Source organism: Gopherus evgoodei, chromosome 8, assembly GCF_007399415.2.
Source record: "Gopherus evgoodei ecotype Sinaloan lineage chromosome 8, rGopEvg1_v1.p, whole genome shotgun sequence".
NCBI lineage: Eukaryota > Metazoa > Chordata > Testudines > Testudinidae > Gopherus > Gopherus evgoodei.
Window position 1 is genome coordinate 108,138,489 of NC_044329.1, and position 23,885 is coordinate 108,162,373.

A 23,885-nucleotide genomic window follows, 5' to 3' on the forward strand; every position below is an offset into this window, starting at 1 on the left:
GGAGAGTCACAGTTCCCGGCAGAGACTTCCATGCCCTCTCCCTCATGCAGAATGGACATGAAGAAAGTACCTAATTAAAAGCACTAAAATTTGGGAATAAAAAATGTCAGTCACAGGTTTTTTGATATGCCCTGAAATTTGTCAGAGATTTATTTGCAAAAACTTCATAGTAAGGGTGAGTCAGCTCTCCTGCTGAATACAACATTACATATAATGGAATACATGATGCAGCTCTCCTCTGTTTTAAATTTTCTTAATCAGTATTTCTAAACTGAATTTATATTTTAAATGTACTCAAATCTTAAGCCAGCGTTCCAGATTATTACATATTTAACTCACTGAAACAAAGACATTCTTTTAAATTAATCAGAGAAGTTTAGTGTGTTCATAACAATGTTCATTGCTTTTAGAAAAAGGGAACAGTAATTTACTTTGTGTGATCTCCATAACAAGAGACATGGTTATGAAATTTCACCAACTTTAAAAAAATATGTTTCCAAAGATTTTAGGTATAACAAGGATTTTGTCTTACTAAGGTACTGATTTTGCTGGAGGGTTCTTTTAAAACTAGTTCATCGGATAGTCAGAAGTAAAGAAAGGGAAACTCTTTGTCCAGCTATCTGGAAGGGAAGGACTGTTGTCCCTTTAAGGGCTCTCTTCAGTGGGGAGTGGGGGGAGAGGTGGTGAAGGGATGGACAGAAAGGACACAGGAAGACTTGGAAGCACTTTTTTTTTTAACTATAGTAATTAAAATGTGTATTTTAGATAAGGGAGGTCTTTTGAAGGATTTATTTAAAAAACTGTATGTCTGAAGATCCACACATTTAAGGCTAAAGATGATTGTCCATCTAAAACTCTATGCAAGCATTTTTTAGAAATGTGATTTTATAATCTTCACCAGCTCACTAACTAAATATTTTTAAAGCAAATTTTAAACTAAGGTCCTGTAGACTGACATGTTCTGTGTAAATATTACATTAATGCACAACTATTTTTGTCAGTAAAGTCAGAAACTGACAGTATAAAAATGTATTTGGGCATAAGCTTTCGTGGACATCTGATGAAATGGGTTCTAGTCCACAAAAGCTTATGCCCAAATAATTTGTTAGTCTTTGAGGTGACACAAGGGCTCGTCCTTGTTTTTGCTGATACAGACTAACAGGACTACCACTCTGAAACCTGTCAGTATATACCTTGGGGTTGGCAAATGCCTGTTAAATGGCTTTATTACCCCTTGAATGTCTCTTTAACAGTTTCAATGTTGTGCTAATAGGTCTGGCAGGCTGGAGGTTTTTTCACTTTTAACTACTAGATTCCCTCCCAAGGAAGACTCACCAGGCTAGAGCAGCCATCTGTGGGAGCCTGCAGGAAGGGTCAGAACAGGGATAGGAAAACAACAGAGTGGACACTAAGACCCAGTGGTGCCCCAAATTTTCAGGTGCCCTACGCAGCTGCCTATGTTGCCTATGCCTAAGGACGGCTCTGTGTTCACCTTTTTTCCATCCCTTGTGCAAAACACTTCTCAGGCCTGGGGATCATCTCCTTGGTTTCCTTTGATCTGCAGGTGGCAGCATCGCTTTCATCTTGAAAGAGACGAGACAGATCCTTCTGGGTTCCTAGCAGCAAGGAGGCGCCTGGTGCCTGTTATCCCTCATTAGCATGAAAATTAGATCTCTCATTCATGCCTCCTTGTCACTACTGCCTCCCTAATTGCAGAGGCCAGAGCAGCCTCTTCCCCCTTTAAAAGCAGTTATGAAAAAGGGATGTGTCCTTAACCTGCAATATGAGTTTGATGTGGCTTAATGAGGCCCATTAGAAGTGGGCACTTGCAGACCCCTATGCTCTGGTAGTGAACAGAGATTGTTGCAATTACACTGATTCCCACTGATAATTAGCAGTTGTTCCTCTAATAGGTTAACCTCACATGCAGTTTTTTCCTGGTGCTGGCTCATAGGCGTGCAGGCTGTCTAATAGCAACGTACGGCTAACTACACTGCTTTCTCGAGGCCTTACAAAGGGAATTTCCAAACTGGGGAATAAAGAGGCAATTTGCTTTAATGATCCTCTTCTGTTGGAGCAATTTTCCTAGGGACTGGTGGCTGCTGCATCATTTGGAGTCTTTGAACCAGCACTGGACGTCTGTCTAAGAGAGATGCTGTCGCCTGCACACAAGTTATGGGCTGGATGAGGAAATCACTGGTCGGTTTACACATAATCCTCCCCTCGGGCTTTGAAATGCATGAATCTGTGAAATCCTGCTCTATTTTGCCATTGAGTCCAGCAGGAGCAGGAGCTGGACCACAGGATCCAGGTTCCAAAGAGCTCAACCAGAGGATCCCAGGGAGGGAAGAGCTCCCAGCCCCCTCCCGCCCCCCATCTTTGCAGGCTGCTGAGCAGGAGGTTCCCATGGTGCTGTGCACAGGGGACTCAGCCTCCCCAAATCCTTCCCCTTTGCTCAGTGGGATCCAACCAAGTTCCACTGCTCAGCCATGGCTCCTGGGGGATGGAAATGGGGCAGTCCCCACCAGCCCCATGCACTCACAAGGCAGGAGTTCTCGTTTGTTGCCAATATTCAGAGGGGAAGAGGTAGCCCCATAAGTAGCCACTGCTCACTCCCCCCATTCCCTGACCTCCCCCCAAAACCCCACCCCTAACTGCCCCCTGCTGCCTCATCCAACCTCTCCTCTCATTCTGGACTGCCCCCCCGCCAGGACCCCTGCCCCATCCAACCACCCCTTCTCCTTGTCCCCTGACTGCCCCAGAACCCCTGCCCCTGACTGCCCCCCGCTGCCCCATCCAACCCCCCCCCCCTTCCTGACTGTCCCCCCCGGGACCCTGCCCCTGGCTGCCTCTCGCTACCCCATCCAATCCCCCCTCCTTCCTGAATGCCTCCCCGGGGACCCCTGCCCCCATTCAACCACCCCTCTCCCTGTCCCCTGACTGTCCCCTGCTGCTTCATCCAACCTCCCCTCCTTCCTGACTGCCCCCCGGGACTCCTGCCCCCATTCAGCTCCTTGTTCCCTCCCAACCGCCTTGACTCCTATCCACCCCCCGCCACTCCCTGACCACCCCCCCAAACTCCCTTGCCCTCTAGCCAGTCCCCAGGACCGGCTCTAGGTTTTTTGCCACCCCAAGCAAAAAAAAAAACAAAATTAAACTCCGAGAGCACAACTGCTGAACCAAAAAAAACCTACCCGGAGTGCTGCCCCTGGAATTGTGCTGCCCCTGGAATTGTGCCTCCTCAAGCACGTGCTTGGTTTGCTGGTGCCTACAGCCGGCCGTGCCAACCCTCCTGCCCCCTGCCCCCTTATCGTACCGCCTGGAGCACCAGTGGCTGGCGGTGCTACAGCTGCGCTGCCCAGCAGGAGCCAGCCACCCACCGGGCAGCACAGAGACTGGGTCAGGCCGGGCTCTGCAGCTGTGCTGACCCAGGAGCTCGAGCCCCGTTGCCCAGAGCACTGCGCCGGCAGTGGAACGAGCTGAGACTGCAGGGGAGGGGGGACAGCTATGGAGGGCCCGGGAGGCGAGCCTCCTGGGGCAGGACCTCAGGGGCCAGGCAGGAGGGGCCCAAGGGCCGTAGTTTGCCCACCCCTGCCTTACAGCCACAGCCCATAAATGGCCTCTCAGCATGCTCTGTAAAGATCTCTCACCTACAACTCTGTCTGCCTCTCGGTAAAGATCTGTCGCCTACAACTCTAGCTAGATCTGGAAGTCCCAGAATTCCTAAGAACTTCCCTTTCTTCGGGCTGTACGTTCACCGTGCCAGTCCAGGTCAGGGAGGTCATTTCCTCAGTCTTCATCACGTGCCTACAGCATCTAATCAGCCATTCGGAGCTGCTGGCTGGGGAGCCAGGGACTGGCCCCAGCTCTGGCCGGCTCCTCTCGGTTATGGTCTTCAGAACACTGCAGCCATTCTCTGTCAAAGAGCTGGCCTCAGAAGGTGGGAAGAGACGAGTTGCTGGCGGTGCCCCTGACAGCACCAGGGGAGAGACGCAGCGAGATGCCCCACTCGTGGCCACCAAGCACTGCTGCAGGCAGAATGCTAACCAGGCTTCCTCGGGGAACAAATGGCTCCAGGATATGAGAAGGCAAAGGTGTCCCCAGGCCAGGCAGCAAGGCAAGATCACTGCAGCGGGGGCTAAGGGAGGCACCACGTGTCCCCAAGGGGAGGGGGAGACACGCCCCAGTACCTGAAGGAAGAAATGGGATGGCACCCGCAGTGGACTGAGTGGCGCTCAGGAAGCTAGGGAGCCTTCTGCCACTGAGCCAGCATAGGATTCATATGGCCTTTCGCACTGGAGTATCCAAGGCCCCAGGCTGTGAGAGCTTAAGGGAGTGCCCAAATCCCCTTGATTTCAAGGCCAGAGGGACCTTGATGTTCATCTAATCTGACCTCAGGCATTGCACAGGTCACTCAATGGGGATCGGAGTGCCTAACTCTCTTACGCTAATTTGACATCCCAATCCAAAACATCACTGGCACCCGAGGGTCTGTGTAATGAGCTTGCTGGCCGTAGCTCTGATCTTGGTGGATGGCCATTCACCTCCCTTATCAAAGCTTTAGCTCAAGAGGTACTGGCCACCCCTCTCATCAGAGACCCAGGAGACAGACAAGTCCCCTCCCCTGGCCCCAGGGAGCCCCTCAACAGCAAGATTGAGGCACACTGGCTGGAGAGCATTGAAGAAGCTTGTCCTGCAGATGCAACAAACAGCATGTGTCCTGTAAGGAACAGTGATCGCGGCTCTCTGCATCCATAGATTTCAGAGCGGATCAGTATCGTTATCCCCCTTTCACAGATGGGGAGACTGAGGCACAGAAAGGGGAACTGACTTGCTCAAGGTCACCCAGCAGTTTGGTAGCAGAGCTAGGACTCAAACCCAGGTCCCTAGGGTCCTGGTGTAGGGTTCTACCCCGTTGGGTATAGCTGCAGATTGTCAGCAATCTGATCCAGTGCCCCCTCCCCGGGCCGTGCCCCCAGGTCCTCAGCATTCTGATCCAGTACCCCCCCGGGATGTGCCCCCAAGTCCTCAGCAATCTGATCCAGTGCCCCACCCCCGGGAAGTGCAGCCACGGAGGGAAGGCACGGAGGCGGCGGTCATCTCCCTCGGCCCTGGGAGGCGGCGACAGGTGCAGCCCAGGGGCTGTAATACTCGCTGCCCCGTGGCAGTGAGCCTCCTGCCCACTGAGGCCTTCCCAGTCAACCCGGAGCCGGTCGCGGCGCACCGCCTCGGTGGAAATGCGCCCGACAGGGGCTGGCCGAGCGGCGATCCCTGCCCAACACCCCACTCCCGGAGGGGCGGGGGTGAGGGGGATCTGTCGTCCAGGGCCAGCCGACCAAACCTGCCGGGCTGAATCCTCTAGGCAGAGGGAGAGCTCAGTGGTTTGAGCATTGGCCTGCCAAACCCAGGGTTGTGAGTTTATTCCTTGAGGGGGCCACTTAAGGATTTGAGGTAAAAAATTGGTCCTGCTAGTGAAGGTGGGGGGCTGGACTTGATGACCTTTCAAGGTCCCTTCCACTTCTAGGAGACAGGTATATCTCCAATCATTACATTTTTTTCATTAGGAGATTTTTCAGGACACATCTGTTCTTTCTGCTCTGGCTGTCGGTTGCAAGGACAGAGCCCACATCTACCATAAGGACAGGAGGCCAGGGAAGGGCCTGGCTGCTGTTCATTTGTCAGATCTCGTCAGCTAAAGCCTATGGGCCAGATCCTCATTAGGCCTAAATCGCTGATGTCAATGGAGTTGGAACAGCCGACGAACTGGCACCCTGTGTCCACAGGACCGGAGCCTGCAGCTCTTCCAGCTGGAAAACTACTGACTTCCTTGGGCATGCAGGCGAAAGGCTTGTAGGATCGTGGCCAAGGCGACGGAGAACTTGAGTCCACGCTCCAGGTCCTGGTGGTGAGCGTCACTGAGAGGCAATGCTCCAGAGGGTTGGGCTGGGCTACCTGCCCAAAGGACTAGGTTGTTTTCTGAAGCTGGTGCTTCAGTGGGGCTGGGGGTGTGGAGAGGACAGTTCCCCTGGTGAGATCACACAATGCTCCGCGCACTAGCAAGTGGGATTCATTCCCTTAACCCAATGGCACTCATGGTCGTGAGCCACTCCAGAGAGCCCGACAGCCCTGACACGGCAGATGCTGGCAGCTGGCGTGGGAAGGTGTCAAAGCACAAGCTCCAAGGGGGCTGCTCACCTGACTCCCCCAGCTGGGGGCGCAGACGTGGTTCTCCATCAGAAAGGAGTGGGTCTGAAGGGGTGAAATCGGGGAGCTGGGAGCGGGGTCTGGTTAAAGATGTGCCTTCAGCTATGCCCAGAGCATCCAGCCTGAATTCATTCCTGGCGGGTTTCAATCCGTGTGGAAACAGCTGCTCTCTCTTGTCACCAGCCGAGTGCGCTCGACTGATAGAGGGGCAAAAGAGCAGGATGAGTGCTACCTGGGGCAGCTCTGATAAGGAGCCGGATTTGCTCGCCCCGCCCTGCATCAGGCCAACACGTTGTCTGGGTGACCCAGGGCCTCTGCAGAAGCACCAGGGGGAAAAGCATGAACCAAAATGGCACGAGAATGAAGGATTTGTACCCACTAGGCTCTTTGCCTAGAAGAGTTGATGTGAACTTTGCCTTGCCAATTGGCTCCTTCATTCTCGCGCTGGTTCGGTTGGTGCATCCAGATACGGCATGGCTGCACCACGTCTGGTGAAGACGCTCTATGCCGGCAGGAGAGAGCTCTCCCATCAGCATAATAAAACCACCCCCACCAGAGGTGGTAGCTATGGCGTCAGGAGAAGCTCTGCTTCTCGCTTAGGTTGATGTAACTTACGTCGCTCAGGGGGTGGCTTATTCACACCCTCGGGTGACATAAGTATGCCGACATAAGCAGGAGCGTGCACAAACCTACGATCCATCACGCCCCCGAGGGAAAGAGCCAGACGAGTCCAAGAGAAGCTTTTCTCCATGTGTGTCCAGCTGCTGGGTCCTACTCCCTGGGAGACCCCTGAGCTGGGTGGAAGGTGAGCAAAGGGGAGGCCTGTCCAATCAGCCCTGCCTGCCACATCTGAGCTGGCTGAAGAGGGGCAAAGAGCAGCAGGGATCTGCCAGGGAAGGGGGAGAGACTACAAAGCTCCCCAGACTGAGATGAGCAGGAGGAGGCTGCAGAGAGCGGGGTCGGGGAAGCCTGGGGCCTTGCAGCAGAAGGAGCTGCTGGTAGAGAAAACGGAGACCAGTACGCTAGCTAGGGCAGGCTGGGGAAAAGTGAGATCACATGGTATTACTTCTGCTCCCTGACTGGTCAATTTAATCTTTAAAGAACAGTACAGCTGATTGAGAAATGCTGAGCAAAAAATGTTCAATGGAAAATAGCTTTGGGCGGGGAGTTGGCTTTCCTAAGCGACGTTTTGTTTTGAAATGTTTCAGTTTTCCAAGGAAACCCCAAAACGCTTTTGCATTGCGTTTTTACCCCCTCCTCTCCTCTTGCCGTTTCCTACTGGAAAAGGGGGAGGGGAAAGAGAAAAGGGGAGGAAAACCCCAAAATTTAAAACTTGTGGGAAATGAAAAAAGAGACGTTTTGGGACATTTCCCATAGAAAAAACACTTGGCATTTTTCAACAATCCACAAGGAGAGCAAAGCACTGGTTTCTAAGATGAGAGGCCTGGCCTGCATGTGACCCTTGGGCGTTTGCAAAGGGGCATGCACAAATGTTCCGGGATTCATGAACACAAAAAAAGAAGGGTGTGGGGGGAAATGTAGCAAACTGGGGCTGTTTTTTCCTTTTCACAGAAGCTTTCCTGCCCTAGGAATGAGGCTGTCAGCACTGACACACACACAAACCCCTTCTCCTTCTAAATGCAACCAGCCAAAGGGGTAAATTAACAACATCTAAAAAAGTCAAATCACCCCCCACCCCCCGCAGGGTTTTCACCCTGAAATGGAAGGCCAGCCAGCCTCCATGAAATCCATTAGGGACTGTAATAGCTATAGGATTTTTTTTCCTCGGGGAACAAAAGAAATCCAAAGATTTCAGATATCACAGTGATGGGCAGCAGTGCAAGCCCCAACAGATAAAGATACAGATGCTATGGCCGTAAGCAGGGATTGAACCTGTAATCGTCAGCGCCAGAAACACAGGCCTCCATTGCAGACGAGAGCATTGTTATCTGAGACAGTAGACGGTTGTTGCCATCAGCCACTAGCGGGAGACATGACTGTACCTCGTAGGTGAGTACATGCTACGAACGTGGCCAAACCGTAAATCAACTCAGAAGTCACAAGTTCATTTATCCAAATGTTCCTTAAACTCTGTGTATCCAAGTAACTGCTTTGCAGAGGTGGTTTTTTTTTTTTTTTTTTGGAGGGGGGCGGGAATTCAAGATTCTAGAGCAGGGGTCGGCAACCTTTCAGAAGTGCTGTGCCAAGTTTTCATTTATTCACTCTAATTTAAGGTTTTGCGTGCCAGTCATACATTTTTAGAAGGTCTCTTTCTATAAGTCTATTATATAGAACTAAACTATGGTTGAATGTAAAGTAAATAATGTTCTTAAAATGTTTAAGAAGCTTCATTTAAAATTAAATTAAAATGCAGAGGCCCCCTGGACTGGTGGCCAGGACCCAGGCAGTGTGAGTGCTACTGAAAATCAGCTCGCATGCCGCCTTCGGCACCTGTGCCATAGGTTGCCTACCCCTGTTTTAGAGGACCAAATCGTAACCTAGTCTACCCTGTATTTACCTGTTAAATACACTTAAAAATACAATGTGAATTTACATATACGTATAATGTATATGACACAACTGTCCTGATTTCAGTAGGCTAATTTTATACACAAACATGCAAGATATGTTAGAAATAGTATCTATCAAAGCAGATTGTTTAAAATGCATATTCCTATTACTCAAATAATGTATTCCTTATATAAGGGACTCAATCTACTATAATCATTATTTATATAACAGCAGGGCCCAAAGGCCTAGCAGAAGGAGCAAATGCCACTTTTTCTTGTGTGACCCCAATCCATTAGTTCCTAGCTGTATTCTTGCTAACCCTTCCTCTCACCACATTCCTTCACATCTAGCAATCCCCAGCATATTATCCCTCTCCGGGCAGCTGGTATAATTCCCTTAATCTGCCCTTGAACACATCAGCGGAAGTCACAATGCTGAGCACTTAGAGTTTTGCAGCTTCAAAGGGCCTTGCAAAGCCATTAAGCCAGTTGGCCTAGGGACATTTGAAGTAATGCGGCTCTTTCTGCAAACTCCAATGGCAGTATCCATGTTCCCCGTATTACTGGCACTATAAGACAAGAAACCTTCCACCCAGGTCTTCCTAGTCCTCCTTAAGGTTGTTCTTTAGCTAGTTTCAGGTAGAATAAGTTTGAACAATATATAACTGTCTGAATCAATCTCTCTCTGGCCATCAGTGTCTGAACCTTACTGGCCGGTTCCATGACTCATCCTATCCACTACTTCCATTTAATTGTAATGCCCAGAGAAAGGCAGCGACCATTCTACGGGCAATACTGGGCACTGTTCCGGTTGCCTTGTCTCAAAAAAGATATATTAGGATTGGAAAAGGTTCAGAGAAGGGCAACAAAAATGATGAGGGGGATGGAACAGCTTCCATAAAAGGGAAGATTAAAAAGACTGAGCTGGCTCGGTATAGAAAAGAGCTGACTAAGGTATGACAGAGGTCTGTAAATTCATGACTGGTGTGAAGAAAGTGACCAGGGAAGTGTTATTTACCCCTTCACAGAACACAAGAACTAGGGGTCACCCAATGAAATTAACGGGCAGCCGATAAACACAAGGCAGTAGTTCTTCACACAACATACAGCCAACCTGTGGAACTCATCACCAGGGGATGTCATGAAGGCCAAAAATATAACTGGTGGGGCCAGAGCAGGCCTGCCTAGGGGAAGCCAAGGATATCATCCCCTTGACCCGGGCTCTGATCTTTCCTGGGATTTGGCTGCACTCTAGGGCCTGCAAAAAGCCAGAAGGTTCAGAAGCATACAGATATCTAGAGGAGCGATTCCAGCCAGAGAAGCAGGGAAAGCCCTGTCACTGCAAAGTGCTCACCCTCCTTGTATCTCAGGGCAGTGTCTGCAGCCTTCTGGTGTGAGAAGCTCAGAACTAGACCCACCATCAAATAGAGCCTCCACTCGGTGCCAGCTAAGACTCCTGCCTCTCCTCCTCCCTGGGCGCATGGCTTTGTCAGTGACCCTGAAGCAAGAATACATCAACCTCTGCCTGAGTTTCACTGCCCCTAGGCGGGTGTCTCAGCTCGATCTCCCTGTCCTAGCGTCCTACTTCCCTCTTCCTAAGGAGCCACTCCTGTCGCCTGTTAGAGCCTTGGGGGAGTTAATAAGAAAGAAGAACATAAGAACGGCCATACTGAGTCAGAGCAAAGGTCCATCTAGCCCAGTATCCTGTCTACCGACAGTGGCCAGTGCCAGGTACCCCAAAGGGAATGAACAGAACAGGGAATCATCAAACGATCCATCCCCTGTCTCCCATTCCCAGCTTCTGCCAAACAGAGGCCAGGGACAGCCAGAGCATGGGGTTGCATCCCTGACCATCTTGGCTAATAGCCATTGATGGACCCAGCCTTCTGGAGTGTCCCAGCACCCACTAACAGCCGGTGAGCGGAAAGGCCCTGCCCTCCCTGATACATGGGCGCTGTGTCCATGGGACCAAGCTGAAGGAGAAGGAGGCCAAGACGAAAGATGCTCCTGTAGGATGGAATAATCTTTGCCACTAGGGGGCAGGCCAGCACGGAGACACCTTCCTCTGCCTCCGCTGCTGATTCGTATCCCACCCAGTGGTGCTGACACTCGAGAGAGGGAGCCCCAGGTAGCCAGCCCAGTGCACGGTGCGAGCCAGCCTGCAGCAGGCTAATAGTGCTTTCCCGAGTGTGCACCCAGCGCCATAGCTTTCCACCCCAGTTACTGCACCCTCCACAGATCACCCACTCCTTGTTCCTCCAGCAAGCCCCAAAACAACCCATCTGGCTGAGGCTCCTTCCAGGAAGGGCTCCCGGCACCTACCTGGGCTTGGTGTTGGATGGGCTCTGGCTAGACAGCGCTGGAGGCAGAAGCGCTGTCGCAGGGTCAGTGCGGGCGGGTGCTGGGCCTCCTTCCACCACAATGCACCTCTCTGCTGGAGGGACCGGCTGTAGAGGGGAGAGAGAAGATGGATCTTTAACGTCATCTACAGAGACAACTTTGTCTAGAGATTAAAGAGCCTCTTGGGGTAGGCTGGCCACCTCTGAGGTGCAAAACTCCGGGACATCCATCTGCCCCTTGCATCCCCAGATACCACCTCGCCCCCCCACCCCCTGGGTACTGTCTCCCCATTGCACCCCCGGGAGAGGGCACCAGCCCCTGGGGCTGCCCCAAGCACTGACCTCACCAAACGTGATCCAGTGTCAGCCGGATCCACCCCATTGCCCCCAGCAGTGACTCTCCTGCAGCTGGTGTGGCAGTAATTGGGCACTGCCACTCTGAGCTCCCCCTGCCCTGCCCACTGCTCCTGAGCTGCCCCATCCCAGCACTCCAGAGCCAGAGCTCCTGTCTGCAGCCACACCACTCTGCAGCCATTAGGAGCTGGGCAAGCCCATGGTGTGTGACTGGCAAAACCTGAGGCTTTTAATGTCCCAGGACATGGACATTTCCCAGGGCAGCTCCCTCAATCAAGGGCCAGGCCTGGGAAAACCTGGGCAGGTGGCAACCTTATCTCTCAGCATCTCAACCTGTAGGAGCAGTGTGGTCTAGTGGGAAGGATGCTGTCCTGTGACTCAGGGGTCTGGGTTCCAGTGCCCGCTGGGTGACTTCAGGCATGTCACTTCCCCTTTCTGTGCCTCAGTTTCCCCAGTACCACCCTTTGTCTACCTTGGCTATTTGGACTGCCAGTTCTTTGGGCAGGCACTGGCTGTTAGTGTCTGTGCAGCACCTAGCACAAGGGGGGGCATGATCTTGGGTGAGGTCTCTGGGGGCTATCATGAGAATAATCCTTGTATTGTAGCCACAGCCCGGCTCTGTCAGAGATCAGTGTGCTCGTTAGAAAAAGGTCCCCTGAGCAAACCAAGCAGCAAGGCTACTGACGTGCACTCAGGGCCTGGCACATCCTCTTCTCCCCGCCAACGTGCAAAAATCATAAATAAAATGGAAATAATCCATCTCCAGGCGACCGCAGCAGCATGGCTGAAGCTCAGCTGAGTCAGGGCTTGAGCAGATGTAGAGGAGAACTCTGGAGTGGAGTTACATGGCTTGTCTTTCACTGGGAGTCGGGTGCTTGGCTCCCACAAGGGCTCTTTGAAAAGGCATCAGGCAACGGACTGATGCCAGGGCTGCCGCAAGCCCTGTGCATCGCCCAGCGTGGGTCCTGTCCCTGCTGCCGAGGCACTGCCCATGCTCTTCCTGAGGGGTCCCGACTCCTTCCAGCAGAACTCCACACACCGGTTACTAACCGCAGGAGGAGATTTCTTTGTAAGTCCCTCTTTCCTCCCCTAAGCGCCTTAGAGGAGCCTCCGGGGAGCGAAGCGCGGGCTTTTTTTAGCAACCTTAATCCAGATTGGCTGCTCTGTTTGCCATCTTCTTCCTGGAGGGCTCTCTCTATGTGCACTGCTGATATAGAGGCAGCTGTTTGCGGGGCTGGGCAGGGAGCTGGACTGGCGCTCCCTTCCATATCCATGGCCTGCAGCCCCACGCTGAGCTGGACTCTGGCTGGGGGTTTATCTCCGGCACCAATGCTGAGCCTTTCAGAGGCCTCAGCTCTCACTGAGCTCCAGTGCAATCGGGGTAATTCAACCCTGCACCAAGCACAGGCCACATGTACCACCCTGAAATAACCACGTTTGCAGGACGCTTTTGTGGAGACTCATAAAACACCCAGGCCACCGTCCCCTTCTTTTCAAAGCAGTGGAGGGGATTTTTAGCCAGTAACTTCATTTTCTGAGTGAGTTTATTAGAGCTGATTGGCAAATGATTCCCCGCCCCTCCAATTTTTTCTCTTCAAAAATTAAAATATTTTCCCTTGCCATGAAAATGTTTGGTCTCAAACCAGTTTTCATCCTAAAATTTTAAGTTTTCGGGGTGGGGGGGGGATGTTGATGAAAACCTGAACATTTTCAACAAAAACAGATGGACAGCCAGGATGCAAACTGCTCTGTAAATGCAGGATATCATCTCTATTATTGCCATCCTAAAAGACATTTGTGGGGACATGCACCATTTAAAAGCATCACCTCGCTTCATTGTATCGGCAAAGCAAAGGGCAGCCAGAGAATTCCAGCCAGGCCTGACCAGCAGATGATGAGAAATGGTCTTTTTTCCTCTTCCTATCCCCACAATGCACCAGCTCCTGCCTTTACTCTAAGTAATTCAATCCATGCCCCAGCCAAATGGCTGCAGGTTGGGCGAGAGGATTTGCACAGCAGATCAGTCGTGAGCGTGTCGCTGCTGGGAAGCAGGCGGTGGGTGGGGTGGCATGGGAGGGCAGGGAAGAGACCAATAGGTAGCCTCATTGCTTAGAGCTGGCCCATCCATACATGCAGCCAGAACTAAGACCCCATCAGGAACCCAAGCGAGATCTTAGCCAAAGTGACCTTTGTGACCAGAGTAGCAGGTTGATCCCAAGGTCCAGGCCAGCATCAAAACAGGCTCTAGGGAGAGCCGTGGCTGATGGGTTGCAACATTTGCCTGGCCTGCAACCTCGGGTGTGTGTCGTTTCAGGGAAGCACAATGTAACATAAGAACATAAGAAAGGCCCTACTGGGTCAGACCAAGGGTCCATCTAGCCCAGTATCCTGTCTTCCGACGGTGGCCAGTGCCAGGTGCCCCAGAGGGAATGAACAGAACAGGGACTCATCAAGTAATCCATCCCCTGTCGCTCACTCCCAGCTTCTGGGCAGGGCCGGCTCCAAGGGGTTTTCCGCCACAAGCAACCCAAAAAAAAAAAAAAGCTGCGATCGCAATCTGCGGCAAGTCCTTCACTCCGAGCAGGAGTGAGGGACCCTCTGCCGAATTGCCGCCGAATACCTGAACGTGCTGCCCTGCTCCGGAGTGGCCGCCCCAAGCACCTGCTTGCTAAGCTGGTGCCTGGAGCCGGCCCTGCTTCTGGCAAACAGCAGCGAGGGACATCATCCCTGCCTATCCTGGCTAATAGTTAACAATAAGCCTTGTGGCAGGAAATCACTATTGACCCCTGCTGAGGAACAGGGGGAAGAGCGTCCCAGAGCTGCAGAGAGTGTCAGAGGGACAGAAGCTCCGTGGAGGGCGGAGCGCTCAACCAGCATCTCTTGGTGAGCCAGGAGCTTGGGCATTTGGTAAGAGTTCAGTTCATCTCTGAGGTTGGGGGTGAGGAAGCACTTGTGTCCCTGCAGAGAAACTGGGGGGAGCAGAGAACTGCCAGATGCACCTGGGTGAGGTGTCACCCAGGCCTGTTAGGGGAAGGGAGCCTGGAGAGATGGTCTGACCTGGTGGTTGTGACTTCTGGTGCCAAGAACTTTAAGGGTCTTAATTATAGGCTATCAGGGATCACAAGAGGTCATCTAGTCCCACCCCCTGCTCCAAGCAGGGCCAATCCCCAGACAGATTTTTCCCCAGGACCCTAAATGACCCCTCAAGGACTGAACTCACCATGCTGCACTTAGCAGGCCAGTGCTCAAACCACTGAACTACCCCTTCCACCAAGAGAGCCCAAGCGCCTTCTATGCTCTTGATGTCTCACTGAAGACCTAGGCCAGGGCTGGGCAGTGGCAGTGATGAAACTACGGAGGGGAGCAGCTTAGCTGCGGGGCCCTCTACCCAGCCACCAAAGCTGTCAGCACGGCGAGGCCATAGGGCAGCTCAGGCAGCCCTTCCCTGAGGGGCGGGAGATAGACCTGCCTGAACGCTGGGCTCCATCACCCTCAGGCGACACACAGCCAGTGGGGAGCAGCTCCCACTTCATGACCCACCCTCAGACGGGAGAGGAGGACTTAAGTTAAGGTTCTTCCTAGACCCCCCCACTTTGTGCCCCCTCCCTCTCTCTTCCCCCCCTCCAAGTTCTCTTTGTTTTGAACCTGCCCTTGGTGCTGGCGAGGAGGAAGTATGGCCTAGCAAGGGTGCCCTGGGGGGAGTTTAGTTTTCCCCGGATTCTGGGTGGACACAAGTTTCCAGAAGGAACCTCTGCCCTCCCGGAGCTGAACCGGGCCCTTTTACAGATGGAGCAAGGATGTGGCAAGGGTGGACTAGACCAGTTCAAACCTAATTGGCTTTTCCACAGCACTGACTTTCATTTTTCTGGGTGGGTGGTCTACCCCCCACTCTGCCCTGAGGCTCCGCCCCTTCCCCCAAGGCCCCACCCTCACCCCGCCTCCTCCGGCCCTGCTCCGCCTTCTCCCCTGAGGCCCCACCCTCACCCCGCCTCCTCCGGCCCTGCTCCGCCTTCTCCCCTGAGGCCCCACCCTCACCCCGCCTCCTCTGGCCCTGCTCCGCCTTCTCCCCTGAGGCCCCACCCTCACCCCGCCTCCTCCGGCCCTGCTCCGCCTTCTCCCCTGAGGCCCCACCCTCACCCCGCCTCCTCCGGCCCTGCTCCGCCTTCTCCCCTGAGGCCCCACCCTCACCCCACCTCCTCTGGCCCTGCTCCGCCCTCTCATCCCAGTGCCTCTAGCCCACCGCCGAACAGCTGATCGGTGGAGCCCACCAAACAGCTGATTAGGTGCTGAGCACCCAATATCTTTTTCCCATGGGTGCTGCTTATGGGCCTCTCCCTCTTAAATAACCCTGGGTGCAAAGTCTGCCCACTAGTGGGAATGGAATGTGAGCAATGGCACTGGGTGAGTCATGCAAAGCATTAGATGGGGGGTAACGATCGAGTGCTTTCACCAATTGTTCCCCCCACAGCAGCTGAGCACCTCACAATCTTTATTCTCTTGTGAGGCAGGAATTATTAGCCTCATTTTACAGAGGGGAAACTGAGCCACAAGGTCACTGAGGCTGTTGTGGAGAGAGGAGGTATTAGAACTCATAGCACCTAGCTCCTACACAAGTATCCTAGCCACAGGATCATCCATCTTCCTGCAGCGTCCTGCCCTACTTCTGCTCCATATCGGTTCCCTTTGCGCCTCACCTAACAGCCCCTTCCTCACAGGGCTGTGCAAGTGGGTTTCACTTGCACAAATGCTCCTGATGATTCATTTTAACTTTGGTTGCTTGACAAATCTGCTTTCCCTGTGCCCTTGCCTCAGCCACTCGCAGAGCAGAAAGAATGGCATTTAACTGCCAGAAGCTGGGAGTGGGTGACAGGGGATGGATCACGTGATGATTACCAGTTCTGTTCATTCCCTTTGAAGCACTTGGCATTGGCCACTATCAGAAGACAGGATACTGGGCTAGATGGACCATTGGTCTGACCCAGGGTGGCCATTCTTGTGTTCTTATGACTTGCACGGCCACTCGCAACACAGCTCCAATTTCAGCTCTTGAGTATGGAGGAGCAAGCCACAGACTTAATGAAACTGGCCAAAACCAGTGAAAAGTTTCTAGTAACGAGGGCCTGCAAGAAGATTACCGCGGGCCTGCGGGTGTCCTGGGGACAGGAAGAGAGCCCAACTATGTAAACTCAGCCTGATTAGTGACAGATCACCCCCTCTCATGAGTAGCAGTCCAGCACGGTTCTCTTTGCTGTATGACACTTTACTTTGGGTCACTTCCGTTACATAGGCTGAAAATGTTCAGTCTGAACTTTTTCAGCAGGAAATTGGGATTTTAAGTGTCTGCATCCTACCAGAAATGTAGGATTTTGCTCGATAAATTAAATGCACCAGAACTGAACTACTTTGATTCTGAAATGCCATTGTGGTGCCTACTGGGAGTTGTAGTTCCGGTGCCCCATCTGAGCGCACACAGCGAGTCAGAGTTAGAACACAGATCACCTCATAACCTGTGCACGAGTGACTGGCCCACGCTGCCTTTGTATAAGAACCTGCTGATATAACTCCCTGTCCGCATAGTGAAATGCGGATTCAAACCCAAGCCCTTAGGCCCCCAAAACACAGTGCTCTACTGACTGAGCACAAAAAGTGATTGCACCAACTGGTAGCAGTTATAGGTTGTTATCCTGTACTGGAATAGGGTGGCCATATTTCCCAGAGGGGAAACGGGACATCACGTGGGGCTAGCCCGAACCTCCCCTCTACTTCCTGCCAGTGCACGGGGCTGGCCCAAGCCCCGCCTGCCCCCTGCATGAGGCTGGGGTTGACATCACTGCTTGATGAAGTTGGCAAGAGCAAACAGGACAAATGCCCACTTTTGCCAAAAAAGTTGGGACGATTTAAAACGGGGCTTTAAAAGGGGACTGTCCCGGCCAAAATGGATCGTATGGTCACCCTTACGGGGACCCCTCATTCCAGGAGCAAGTTACAATGACTGCTCTGTCCAGCTGCCGCAGCACCCCTCCCTGCAGCAATTCGACAATCCCTGCCTGAGGGTTTCTGTACTGTGCTCACCAGCCTTTGTGTGGGCCCGGGAAGATAAATGGTCTCTGAGCGGAGGATCGATGGTTGCCGTGGTGGTGCTGGGGTGTCACCAGGCTGTGCTCACTGAGAACAAAAGAAAGCCCCCCTCCTCAGGAGGGAGATGGGTCCTGTCTTCCCACGCAGCTCGTTAAAGGAGGCTGATTGATGAGCGGAGAGAGCTGAAGGGGTTTGCCAATGCCACCCGCACGTTCCTGTGGTGAGACTTATCCTGCTGACTCAGGAGGGCACAGAATCCCTCTGGTCAGTCAGTGCATATCGCTGCAGTCAAGTGGTGTGGCAGCTCTTTTGTCCTCCAGGGTCGGTGCCCATCCAGTGTGCCAGGCTGCATTCATGGACACGCCAGCTGCAGTCTCAGCAAACCCAGATCAAGATCCAGACGGGCGCTCAACACCTGCAAACTCCCTCCCACCCTTCCAACATCACTGGCCGCTTGCAGCACTATTCAAGATCAGGCCCACAGAAATTTCCAATCAACAAGGGCAGGGTACCTGCAGGAAATTCTCACTGTTAGCAGGCGACTGAAACGAGATGAAGGGGAGCAGGGTGTCTAGTCCTTCACGTTCTGTAGCGAACTTCCCCAAATTGTGGGAGCAGCCACTTTTGCTTCCCCCAAACTTCTGTCCACCATCGTCTCACTTAAGAATGATAAGTGGAACTGCTTTTCCATACAGCACCTGTGGAACTCATTGCCACATGATATTATTGAGGGTCAGAGCTTAGCAGGATTAACACCAAATTTGGATAGTTATATGGCTAGGCAAGGGAAAAAATAAAAGGATTAAAAACATCCTCAGAGTTCAGGCAGTGATATCAACCTTCATGCTTCAGAGCACCAACCAACTGTTAACCATTGGAGGTCAGGAAGAAACTTCTCCTGGGGGCACGTTAGCTCATCACTGCCTCTGCAGAGTTCTTACACCTTCCTCTGAAGCAGCTGGTGCTGGCCCCTGTCGGAGACTGGACCCTGCACAAAATGGATCATGGATCTGTCCCTGTCTAGCATTTCCTGTTTCTAATCTGCCCATCACTGTAGTATCTGGGCATCAAACACTCCCAACAAGATTCAGAGCCCATTCGCCACCCTCTGAAGCAAAGTGGTTCTTGAGTCACCGCTGCCACCACTCCACCTCTCCCCCACCCCCAAGGTCCTATGGAGGGGAGCTGCTGCTCGAGATGCCGTGAGTCAGCTAACGAGCCAGTTTGCCATGGCCTTGGTTAAAGCACCCTCCCTTAGCAGGGATGATCTGCGATTGCTGCTGCAGGCCTCTTTGGGAAAACTGCCGAGATGTGGCCTGGACTCAACCTCTGCCACAGCTTGTGCCCCCAGAGCAGGGTATGAGAGGCAGTGGATCGTACACAGTTCTGCCCTATTCCACCTCCACAGCAGCCCTGGGCACATTCCAGGACAGGGCGAAGACAGAGCTGGGGCAGGAGAGGGGGTGGCCAGAACAGACCTGCACCCACAGGGGCTCAGTTTAGAGCAGCCCTCCAGGGGCCAGGCCGACCCTGGACTGGGGAGATGCAGGGATGAATCACGCCCAGTGTCTTGGCCACATACCCCGGGACAAATCCCCCCTGGCCTTGCTTGTGGGCCATGGCCAGGGTGCAGATGGGCCGGAGGCAAAACGTGCCCTCCCAGCCATGCCCCCGTTCGGGGGTCTGTTAACCTGACCCATTCTCAGCAGCTGGTGACCGGGAGGGGGCTGGCAGACGAGCCGATCAGAGTGCCTTCCCCATCAGACTTGGAGGCTGGTGGGAGGGTGAAGGGATTCCTCTCTGCCATGCCCTGCCCTGGCCCGGCCTCCCTCCCAGCCTGTGTCTCTACAACATCCCTCCCTGTGCCCTCAGCCCCTCCTGCGCCCAGCCAGCTCATGGTTCCAAGCATTTCACCCCCATCCCTCCACCCCCACATAGCCCTGCAGTAAATGACACCACCAGGTGCAGGGTGAGGAAGATCAATCCTCCCGGGCTGTGCCTCAGCGGTGAAGGGTTAGCCCGACTCATCCTCCTCCCCGGTTGGCCACCACGGGGTGTGGCTAGCAGCCTCTGCTCGGGGGGCTGCAATAGCAGGCGATGCGACAGGTCAGGAGCAAGGGGCAGCCGCGGAGCCTGGGCTGCCCCAGGCTTAGAAAAGGGGGAGCCAGATACGAATTTTGCAGCTCTAACATTTGGTCAAGATTGAGATACAGCAGCAAAGTTCTAAAAGTGGAAGAAATGGGCTGGGAGAGGCTATGGGTCATGGTTGAGGGATGTCAGCTGAGCTCTGTGTGTTGAGCCCAGGGCTGGGCTAACAGGGGCTGTGGGTCAGGATTGAGGGGTGTCAGCTGAGCTGTGTGGGGAGCCCAGGGCTGGACTAGCAGGGGGCTGTGGATCAGGACTGAGGGGTGTTGGCTGAGCTCTGTGTGGGGAGCCCATGGCTGGGCTAGCAGGGGGCTGTGGATCAGGACTGAGGGGTGTTGGCTGAGCTCTGTGTGGGGAGCCCATGGCTGGGCTAGCAGGGGGCTGTGGATCAGGACTGAGGGGTGTTGGCTGAGCTCTGTGTGGGGAGCCCAGGGCTGGGCTAGCAGGGGGCCGTAAGGCAGGACTCAGTGCCAATAATATGAACAAAAGCCAGGCTGCGTCCCCACTGCTTGGCTCCGTCCTGTGCTCTCTGGAGCACTATACACTCTCCTGAAGTCTCCTCCAAACCACAGGCCCCTCTCCTCTCGCCCTCCGAGTGGAAAATGTTAATCCAATGGGTGGGCTCCCAGAGATCTCCTGTAAACACCAGGAGGAAAAACAATCCCCTTTGGCAGCTGAGGAAGGCTGGCTCCACGCTGAACTATGCAACTTTTGCTGTGAATCTGGCCAGACGCCCGGAGAGGACTTGACCCCCCGGTACAATTTACTGCCGGAAATGCTGGGGGGCCACGACACAAGACCTCGTGGAATTCTCATTATTAGATTCACGTTTGGAAATCCCCAACCCTCCAGGGGACTAGCGCTCTGAGCTGCAGTTATGCTGCTTAGGATGCTGGGGCGAGGTGGAGCCAGCATCCCAGCAACACTCCCCTTTTTGTTTCTGGGTCAGATCCAGCCTAGGTTGATGGGGGAAGCCGGCAGAGCGTGAGGCTTTGGGAATCTCTCGCGCTGTGCTTCGGGTGCAGGGAGATTTGCCTCTCGTCATAACTGGAGTTGGTGGTGGGCCCTTCATCCTGGAATTAAAATCCCTGGCTTCAGTGTGGATCCAAACAAGGACATGTGCTCTATCTGAAGGGAAGCCTGCACAGCATGGTGTGTTAGGCAGAGAACCCCTGAAATCTGCCCTGGATACAGCGAGGGAGAGATGCCCCACTAGTGTGAATTGCGGTAGCTCCATCGGTGTCAGTGGGCCAGATCCCCCACTGGTGTAGATTGGTGGAGTGCTATGGACTATCACCGCAGCGGAGAAGCTGGCCTTTTTGACTCAAATCTCTCTCCCTCCCTCTCTCCCTCTCTCTTGTCTTTGCTGCTGCACCTTCCATCCTGTTTCTTCACAGGGGCCAGTTCCTAGCTTAGCCACGGCCGGTGTGCCAGTCCCGTAGTCTCTGTGCCTCAGTTTCCCCAGCTGTGCAATGGGGAGAATCATCCTGCCTGGCGGGGGGGGGGGTGGCGGGGGAATACAGTAAGACAAGTACTGCGGTAATGTGGACAGGGGGTAGGGGGGCGGATAAGTACCTAGATCGAATGTAATTGGGCCGTTTGCTTTCTGTGTTTTTAAACCTTAGAGAATAGGTGGCAGCCCCCCACCTCCTCTGCCCCCGGACATCACGAACTCATAGAAAACCAGAGACTAGGGTGGAAACAGCCCCCTTCTCCTCCCTCGGCCCCCAGCAGTTCAATCAGTCCCAGCCCTGGGAGCCTATCTCAGGCAGGGTTTGCCCCTAAATTATCCCCCCATTTCTGCAAATACAATAATGGGTGCAAATCGCACACGGGGCAGGTGTCCCAAGACCTCAGACTGAGCGACTTGAGCACCCTGCCCCCAGGGGGAAGGGCAGTTAAACTGACTGGGCTGGCTCTGCACCTCTCAGCACATTTTGCATGTCTGTTGCTCCTCCTGAGCAAGGATCCCAAAGCACTTCCTGAGCGCTGGTTGATTTAGCCTGCACAAGGGGCATAGGCATCGTAACACATCTGTGACCACCTAGAACTGCAGGGATGTCGCCCTGCTGTGCATAACGACAACAGGGTTAGAGATCATATCCTCCAGCACCAAAACAACCCTTGAATTAAAAAGAGACACTCCTGAAGCTGTATAGGGCCCATGACACACAGCCAGGTAGTTCTGATACCACCCAGTAGAGGGCAGGTAGGCACAGATAGACGCTGCAGCCAGTTCATTGCACCGTTGTTGTTATGCTGGAGGCTGGTTGAAACCTCGTTGAATGTGGTGGGTGTAACAGCTGACCCTCACTCAGGATAAATGGAAGAAGCAGTTAAGCTCCATTGTTGAAGTAAGATAGCAAAAACACGAGCCACTTGCAGGGCCAGTCCAGAGCAGAGCTATGTGGGCGTAGGGGGTTTCACTGGGGTGGGGGGTGTGAATGCAGATGCAGAGGGCTGAGTATGGCTTTGATGGAGTTGTGCGTGCATGAGCAGACACAGCACAGACGACATTGGAGCACACAGAGACCGGGCGGCAGGAAGCCGAGGAAAAGCCATAGAAGCACTGGGAGTGTCACCCTGAGAGAAGGCTGAGAGAGAGCAGTTGTTGGGCAGAGTGCTGGCTGAAAGAGGCTTGGAGAGGGACACAGAAATGTCCTGCTGTTTGATTCTTGCTGTGCTCAGGGAAATGGGACTTTTTTGTACATTCTTGGCAAATAAACAGAATTGCATCAAAGGAATACCTGCCCCCATCACCACTTTCTTCTCCTTCTAATAGAACCAAACCCACAAGACCGCAGATACAGGCTAACCATTTGGGCCAAAAGAGGGGAAATGATTATCCCCATTTTAACAATATGGAAACTGAGTTACAGAGGAAGCTGGGACTGATTCCCAGCACCACACATAAGCCACCAGACCACCCTTTTCTATGGACACCATAGTCCCCTCTGGGACTGGCACGGCAGAGCTGTCCCTCTCTGGAACATGTCACAAGCAGAGGCATATTTTAGAGCCCAGGGAGGGCGGACGTGCAGACAGCAGCTATCTCAGCCTTGGATCATAATCTCCGAGGCCTGTGGTCTGCATCTGATAAATTGCCAGATGCATCTTGGGCTAGCTGAAGAGGGAATGAATCATGTCCAAATAGCCATCGGGCGCTATTTGCCCCAATTAGATTTCATAGATGGCTAACGAACATGGCTACACGGCTATCCATCTCCACCGGGGCGAGGAAAGCGCCGAGCAGAGCATAGCAAAGATACCTACTGTGTTTTCTGCGCCTCTGGCTTTGTGCTGAGGCTAACAGAGGCTGGCATTGAAGCTGGTTCTGCATCTATTGATTGGCGCCTAACCCCCCCGCGACCCCCAGGCCTCCTCACTCAAGCTTAATGAGCTATCCGCCCCCTCCTCCAGCTGCTCTTGGCCCATCCCCAGAAGTTAGGGTGACCAGATGTCTCGATTGTATAGGGACAGTCCCAATTTTGAGGGCTTTTTCTTATATAGCCTCCTATTACCAGCTCCCCCCACCACCACCCCCGTCCCGATTTTTCACACTTGCTATCTGGTCACCTTACTAGAAGTGGACATGCACCCATTTTGCATATGCAAAAGAGGCACTGCTCCCTAATTTGCACATGCAAATGTAGGGGGGTGTTGGATTCCAAATGGCCTGGTGTGCATTGGGCCAGACAGAAAATGAGAGAGGGGGAAGTGACAAACCCAGGGTACAATCCAGACTTGTGTCACCTCCGCTCTCTAACCTGGGCTGCCCTCACCCTGCTTCCTGCTGTCGCCTCCAGTCTGGGCTGCTCACAAACGGCCTCCGGCTCGCAGGTCACTCCCAGCTGTGTCTGCATGTGAGCTGCAGCCTGACAGTTTCCCACTGGTTTTTGCCAATGGAGCTGCCCAGACAGATAAGTTCAAACATGGAGGATTAGCTCAATCAATAAAGCGAGTTTCTTAGCTACAGACAGATCACCATAGTGCTGGCTATCCCCGGGGGGAAAGGTCAGTATAACTACGTCGACCCGGGGGGAGGGGGGGTTTCACACCCCTGAGTGACATAGTTAGACTGATATAAGTCCATAGTGTAGACCAGGCAATAGTCCTCTCCCCCCTTTGAGAAGCATCTCCAGTTGGGAGCATGGCCACAGGCAGACTGTGTGGACAGGAACCCCAGGCTGTTTCTTTGCTCAGATGTAGATTTTCTGCCCTGGCCTCTTTTCCTGCCAATGAACAGCCCCTTAGC